Below are 8,898 nucleotides of genomic sequence, written 5' to 3'. Positions count from 1 at the left end.
TCTTTGCTAGGCACAATACAATTTATCCTTTTCTTATCACAAACTTCTTAAAAATCTTAATGATAATAAATTATATTTTTGGAAAATAGTATAATATGAAAAACTAGTTTCCATCTTTCTAGATTCTCTCTCAAACAATTTTATGAGTTTCTTGCAAAGTTAAAAGTATTGCTTAGAAAGCAATTCTAACTTAGGACTGGTTATTCAAAAATACTTTAAGTCCTGGTAGACCCCTGAGTTACAGCAAATAAGCTGGAAAGTCAGAGATAAGCAGTCAAATCAAAGTAGGAACAATCTAGACAAACAGGCCTCAGGTCAGCACTACTAAATTTAATGAGTCTGCCATTGGAAGAAACAGAATTCCAGGTGTTCAAATTTTAAAAAATTAAGAAACAAATGCTTAACATAAAAATCCAGTGTGATAATATAAATTCAAATTGTTAGCTAGAGGTTGTACTATAAAATAATTTATCTGTTTTTGAAGTATTCAAAAGTATTCAAAATGGGCCCTCAAAAGAGGGCCCATTAAATTAAAATGTAACTTAAATATGATTTAATTTTCATACACAGTTTTTCCCTGAATCATATCCATTGCATAGATCAAGGCATACCTACATTTGGAAAACAATCCAGAGCAATGCAAAGGTTTATAACACAATATACTGATTTCCTAAAAGTTTTAGAACTTTTAACTTTGTTTCTGATAACTGTACAGAAAAATTAAGTCCCATTAGTACTATATAGTAGCATTGCCATTCCAAGCTATACATTTTAAGAACTGATGAATAAAAGAACAGGCCACAAATTTCATTCTATAATATTTGCCTGCCACTGATGCAGGACTTTGAAATATTCCAACTTTTCTAGTAATTGTAACCTATTTTTAGCACTGCAGTTAAATGTACTTCCTTTCCCCTTGTGACTGATTGTTCATTCATTGATTCAACTAATACTGAGTGTTGATTCATGACACATTGTTCTTGGTACTGAGGATAAAAGGATGAGCCCTTGCCCGTATAGACTTAACTTCTAGTGGAGGAAATCAATAATAAAATTCAATGTAAGAAAATATTAAATATATTGAAGGCACAGATGGTATCTTATTCTCAGTACAGTGCTTATTTGGTGCTCAATATTTAATTGACTACATAAATGCATTCTTCACAGTTTGCAGATGGCTATGTCCTTAAAATAAAATAAGGATATATCATCTTCTAAAACAGTATTCTAATCAAATAAGTTAAACAATGTTCTAATAATTATTTTTGGAGATTCTAATTCAAGATCTATAATGTCAGTTAAGAAATTTCATTTATGTATACTATATATCATGAATTTAAATGCTCAATTTAATGTTTTTTTTCCAAAACAATAAACAATATATTAAGACTGAAATCTTAAGTAAATCCTTTTTATATTACTTAGCAAACCTCCTGTTCTCAATCTGCAGGTTTTACAAATACAGCATTACTCCCCACCTTCCTCTACCTTCTATTCCTGGAATCCAAACACTTAATCTAAGGAAAGATGAAAGTTAATGAGAGTTATATTGCATATATTATCCATGGCATGAAGCAGGGAGTTATATAAGAGAGTAAATTATGGTTGCTATGGGAACTATAATTTAGTATTTGAGGCTTTAACTCTAGTCAGGTTAACTATAGTATTTTTAAGAATAATACCAAGAGAAAAATACTCCAAAAGGTAAATTTTTTAAACAGCAAATTATAGAGATTTCATTTTTACTCTAAAATGAACATAAAGAATAGCCAAGAAAATACCTATTTCACAAACTTGATTAAGGGAATGAAGTTCCAATGGCATTGATACTGACAGCAATTATAAGATTCACTCACTTCTCTACAATAGTCATTATTATTTATGATTAAATGTTTTATTGCTTGATGAAACCCACTCTATACAAAGATTGTATTCTGATACTAAAAATGAAAAAAAAAAAAACCAGTACAATTATAAGAGGAAAATGGAGCATTAAAAATACAGGAAATTTAGATATATCACATGTTTTCTCTATCTTAATTGTGATCACATGACCAATTTAATCATATGTCTCCATTTTTTACTTAATACAAAGGTTCTACAGAGAATAAAATATCTCTATGAACACCATCCATCCTAATACAAGACTGTTCTCAAGTTTAAGAAGCAATTTGTTTAATTTCTGGTATGTAATACTTTAAAGTCCATTTTGAATTCACTGTATACAACAAAATCTGTTTGCATTCTTGGGCAAATAAAAGACTGTGTTCTCAATAGTCGAAGTGAGCCAGGCTTGGGAAGTAAGATTATTTAGGTGGTCTGAAATTTTTTTAACATGAAAATTGGTGATTCTCACTAAATAAGACTGTTATCATTCTGATAATTTTCATAACATAATCTTTAAAACTACATGTTAAAAATGACTAAACCAAAATACTTTCTAGGAAATGAACTCTTTGTATATTTACTTCTGATGTGTATTTACTTTGCACATTCTCCAAAACTGTTAACACCAAGAAAGCACACTAGTCCCACTGTGCATATATTTTTGATATTTCCCTATAGGCTAACAGAAATCAATTATATTATGTGCAATTAAGTGGGTAAATATTTTTGCCAAATCACCACCATCATGATAAATCCAAACAACTATTGTATGACTTTTGGATAACTCACATAGATGCATTTTTTTCTATTCATGAAGTGCTACTCTTCTGAGGAAAGAGTTAAAAAGGGAAATTGTTAGTAATTTTGCTAAAAAATATAAGCTAGAGAGCTTTCACCATAGTACTTTAAAAAAAGATTACTTTTTTTCCCCAAATAATAGTCAAATGGTAATTAACCAAAGAAAAAGGTGAATTTCATTTCCTCTGAAAATGTTGCATTGAAAATAATTTCTAAGCCATAAAAGGTAAATACAAATAATGACATTGCAAAACATCCTACACAATTAATTTATTTGTTTAAATATATGAATACATATATTTTCTTGGCTACTGGCTACAATGACTCATAACTAAAAATTTCCCTCATTATAGACTTTTTAATTAGAAAGAAAACATAATACTCAAAGCCAATAAAACTCAGAGATAAGAAAAATTGTTGCAAAACAGTACAGATAATTTATAAAAGAGGAAAACAATATAAGAAAAACAGGAAATCTAGATACACCAAATCTGTTTTCTATATCTTGTGATCACATTAGCAGTTCAATCACGTTTCCATTTTTGATTTACTACAAAGATACTACAGAGAATATCTCCATGAATACCATCCATCCTAATGCATGACTGTTTTCAAATTTAAGAAGCAAGTTTCAGCTACATAAACCACTCATCCACTTTCACCAAATGGTTCTTTTTATTGTAAAGAATTATTTTTATTTACTGCCTACCTTTGTTAGACTTGTAGCTGTTTAGAATCTTTTGATGGGCTTGGAGATGGGTCTCTCTCAGTTACAAAGCTGTTATGTCGTCCACTTACTAGGAATGTGAGGTTTCCAAGTGTTCCCCCTGTGAAATGTAGAATCACAAGTGTCCCACCAGGTAGAGTCTCTGGTTGCTTAAAGTTTTTAGAGGTATCTTACATGGATTTTAAGGTATGTTTCATTTAAAACTTAAGGACAAAAACAATCAGGACCAAGTAAATTAAAAGTCCATGGTCACTGAGTTAACTTCACATTCATGAATTTGCTGACAGGATAGTCCTTAATGCTGTGTTTCAGGGGTTAGCAGCTACAGCCTGTGTTCTGCTGGCTAGAGACTGCCAGCTCCCACAATCACTTCATTAAACAGGCAATCTCTACTGCCTCCACGGCTCTCTTCTTGACAGCCTGGCAGCGGGCTTTGCGCACAGATAAGTGTGAGCAGTTAACCAGCTGAGGTCTGCCCTGGACACATTCAGTCATTAGTTCTGAAGGTAGAGTAGAAGGAAGAAAGGGGGAGGGTGGGAGGAATTGCTAAAGTGAAAATAAGGAGGGACAGATGCATAAAATGCATCCTTTCCACCCCCAAAGTGAGGACGGCCAGTGGGGAACAGGGGCCTGGATTAACTGGAAAGGGACTGAGGTGAGTGGAGGAGGCTGGGTGAGACTGAAAGCCTTCCAGATGTCTTCTTGTGGAGCTTTAAGAGGCTCTGAACAAACGTGCAACACTGTTGCCCTTGATTCCTATCTAGGTCCCTCTACTTAATTATCAGCATGATCTGATGTACTTACTCTCTGACCATGAGTTCATCACCCCAATCACAGCACAACCACTTTTTGAATTAAATCACCAAAAAACCCAATCCCTGAGATTTACTCTGAGGCATGGATTTTAATGAACTGATCAAAGTGATATTGTCCCAAGCACAATAGAGAACACCGATACTTTACATGATTACAGCACTTTCATGGAGTAAGAAAAGTCTCACAGGCCCCTAGGTTCAACCCCTCTCCTCTGGCTTATGCCTCCTCCAACTCCACAGGTAGGCTGAACACAGTAATAGCTCTCAAGCAGGGGCTGTTAAGCAGCAACCTCCACCCCCACTCCCCTCGGATTAGTCAGCAATGTCTGCAGACATTTTTGGTTGTCAAACTGGCGTGGGAAGGGGTGCTACTGGCATCTAGTGGGTAGAGGCCAGGGATGCTGCTAAACATCCTGAAACACAGGACATTGCTCCACGGAAAATTATCCAGCCACCAATATTAGTAGTACTGAGGTTAAGCAAGTCTGAGTTAGAGTGGAATTTATTACAGTAGCGTTATCACACCACCCTACAAGGCTTCTTCACTTTTGGCCATCCACAGCAGCCCTAGGCCTCAGTAAATCTTGCATCACAATGAATAACAAGCCTGGATAGAAGGAAATCCTCTAGGATTGTAGGAATGCAGGGCTGAGGATGGGGGCTGAGGAATGATTTCACCTCAGCCTGCCTTCTCCGCTCTATCATACTCTTCTTCCTCAGCAACCAGAGTACCCAGCCTGCCTGCTGAATGTTGCCAAAATGATGAAGGAAAATATTCCTTTGCCCTTACCACTATTTATGATTCTTGTGTGACAAAATAAAAGCTGGTCTGTACAGAAATGCAGGAAAAATTTTGCTCTTCAGATTGGGTTATTGTTGGCCCTTTTAGGTTATAAGGTATTCCCAGAGAGAGAGAGAGAGAGAGAGTGCACGGCTTATTTCTCATTTTTTGACCTCAGCAGATTAGTAAGGAAGAAAAGGTGGTCTGGAAATATTTATAGGCCTTTGTAAATATATGAAAATGAATACTCCTACAATTGCATTCTTTAAAAAAAAAAAAAATTCCTTTATCAGTTCTAGAAAGGAAATGCAAAGGCTATGCCCATACCAAAAGGTACTATCTATTTTTAGTAGGCAATGTTCTCTAACTAGTTGGTTCTGTTTCAGTCTGGACCTCAAACATAGTGTAAAAAATACTTTTCCCTTTACATTATTATATGGAAAACACATTTATATAGCCATTAGTTAAGAAGGTTTTAGGTTTTTTAATCTACTAACATGGATTACATATATGAGACACCATTTGCATAAAGCTGAGGTAGATGAATGAAATGATACACAAAAAGAAAAAACAGGTGATGTGATAAACCTAAGATAACCAAACTCAGAGTGAAGAACTTCCAACTCAAGCCTTTTTCAAACTAGATGCGAAATGATGCTGAAATCCAACTTAAGAGATATACTTGCAATTCTCTTACCTACTTAGAATATAAATGCAAAACTATCTAAAATATATTTTAAAATATCTTATTGACATAAACGTTCTTACGGAATTATGCTGGTACTACTACAGATCTCTAGAGGCTCTTTTCTTGAAAGAGATAATTCAGTATAATGTTAGCCTTTAAAGAGAATATTTTTGAAATATAGTAATATGCAAATATTAAATAACATTAAAATATTCTGAGTTCATGACTCAACCCAGATTTTTTGAAAACTTTTTATAAATGGTCAGATGTAAAACATAAAGACCTCTACTTTAGCCACAAAAGTGTAAGTAACAAATTTTCATCTCATAAATGGCCTTACAATAATAAGATTAAAAAAATAATGAAGTACTTTCAGATGAACTATCTTATCTGTAATTCTAAACTTTTTACATTTAAAAAGCATGCTGTTAAATTCATGAGATATTCTACACAAGAGAGTCACTAGAAATCATTTTGCAAACTGCAGGAGGTTAATAATCATAACTCTTTAGTTCATATGGTTTTACAATAATTGCTATTATTGTTACTCCTTACAGTTTGTTGCCTAACATTTCTTTCTCTGAGCTGGTTGCCTTCTTCAGTAAGTACACAAGGCTTGAGAACAAGAGCTTCTGTATGAAAAAACTATAGGCTTAGCAAACTTAAAACGTCAACCTAATTCTTTGGTACACTCATTTTTAGATTATCTTTTTCAGAAGAAATACTCCATTGAATCTTATTTACATGAGGAACCCCCGAAAACCTTATGCCAACAATTGCTTCTTTCTTTAAGAATAGAAAACTAACTGTCCTTCCCTTTTTTGTTTCCTCATATAAAAATAAAGACAATGAACAATTTTCATAAGCCTATTTCCCTTCTTTCCTTTGACATGAAAATATAAAAGCAAACTGACTTTTTATTTCCAAATATGCAATTTCAGCTAATCTCAAAAAGTTCATTGGAAGCAATGCACAAAATTACAGAGTTCCACATGCAACACAACTGTTATGTAAACCTCATCGGATCCATTTTTATTTGCAATATTCACATACCTTTCAAAGTAAAGTTCCAATTTTTAACAAATTTGACTTACTCTATTGCCTGCCAGACAGACCCACAGGATTCTATTATAATTGATGGTAACTACTTTTCCACACACTCCTACTGTTTAATACACACTACTGTCACAATTTATGATGATAAGACCAGCACAAAGCCATTGCTCCCTTGTCTGGCTTTTGCCTATTTAAGGATTAGCCCTTCCACCACAACTAATATATTAATAAATGCTTGCTGAATAATGAATGAGTTTATTTCTGTTATGTTTACCACTATCCACTGTAACTATATTCTTAACAACTAACAATCTTGGGCCCTTTTGGGCACCGATATTCTCAATGCATCAATATTCTTTTCTACTTTTAAAAAATGTTTTTGCTGTATTTGCACAATTACCACACATACACACACAAAACACAACCACACATCTTCAAACCTCTGATAAACTTAGGTACACATAATTGTGCTAGGTAATTCATTCAAAAGAAAATAGCAAGTTTAGTCAATTGCACAAAATACGATGCATTTCCTACTCTTAAGAAAAACATTTCCAAAGAGATTTCCATTTAATAATAAAGGAAAAATATAAACAGCTGCCCCCTCCAATTAACAAAATCAATCAACACTTAGTTCCAATGAAACAAGACGCATGGCACCATTTTATGCTGTGCATTGTTCCAGGATGGTTAACTACAGAGCTACAGGACACTGAACTGATTCCTACAAAGTCTGGTAAGAAACTAAACATATGTATTAAAACACATAGACATTACATATAGACAGATGCATGTGCTTACTATGACCTTAAGCTTTCAATTCTCAAGTACAATTTTTAAAAAATCCTTACTAGGAATCATAAAAAACTAAAATTCTTGCCTTTTAATCTCGAAGTAAGGGAACACTAGTGTAACTGGCATGTGTCCTCAATAGACACAGAATTCAGTCAAGATCATTCCATGATTTTGTGGGAGGCAGCACACTCTAAATGTGTGACATGGCGTCTGAAGTCTGCGTCCCTAGGTAGTTCTCAGTGAAGTCCACATTTAGAGTTTGGACAAGATTCCCAAAATGTGGTCCCTGAAGCAGTTCTATCAGCATCACCTGGAAACTTGTCAGAAATGAAAATTATGAGGTAATAGATGGATAGCCTGAATTAAGAAACTGTAAGAAGAGCCTATGAGACTTGTTTTCACCTCTAGGCGATTGATATATGTTCAAGTTTAAGATCCTCTGAAATAGATAAAAGCCTTCTCCAAGGATCACATTCCTTCTGTCATTAGAGCAAATGTATCTTCTAGAACTAGCACTATGTTCAGTTAAATGCACTTGATTATTCATAGTAGTCTGAGTAAAATATCACAATCAAACTTACCATAGTCTATTATATAGTACTTAAAACTTCACATTTTCACCAGGACAAAATTATATTAGCAAGCTTTTCCCAATTAAGTAGACACTATGACAAATGTTTGATATCATTTTAATTCATGGTGGTGATCTACAATTAAACCCTAATGTTTGTAAGTAGGGGGCTTATTCTGTTGTGAAAAGGAAAGAGATCCTTTTATGCCAGTAAAGGTACAGGCATTTTGTATCTATTTCTCAAGACCAGCTGCTACCTAGAGTGTTCTCTCACCTTCCCATCCCATCTGTGAGAAATACTGGAAAATAACTCAAAAGTAGGTGCAACAACATGCTGGTGAAAACATGTTTAAAATAACCCAAATAGTTCACATCAATAGAGCAATTTTGGATTCCCACCTACAGAAAAGGGTAATAAACCAGGAAGCATGAGGCCGCACACGCTGAAAAAATTCTAATCCCAATAGAGCTGGTCCTAAAATGTGATGCAATGGAGTCTATTTCAGCAGTTAAGAAGGTGCACAATGTCGTACCTAAGAATCATAACTCCCAAATATGAAAATGTGAGACTTCCAATGGTATCTTCAACTTTTCTGAGGCTATTACAAAAGGAGAACAAAAATAACCCTTTGAAATAACATAAAGCTTGGATGACTGTCAGGGACCAAAAGGAAAAGCTGTTAAAAACCAGCAGGGGTCAAGTTTAAAAGTTAACTTTTGCTCTCCAAGATAAAGGTTCCTTTTCCACCCAGTTTCTGTTTTGACAGGTGACTGCCTTAC

The sequence above is a fragment of the Bison bison genome, unplaced genomic scaffold, assembly GCF_000754665.1.
Source record: "Bison bison bison isolate TAMUID 2011002044 unplaced genomic scaffold, Bison_UMD1.0 scf7180017864042, whole genome shotgun sequence".
Lineage (NCBI taxonomy): Eukaryota > Metazoa > Chordata > Mammalia > Artiodactyla > Bovidae > Bison > Bison bison.
The sequence above is the reverse complement of the archived record's forward strand: the minus strand, read 5'-3'. Positions refer to the sequence as shown.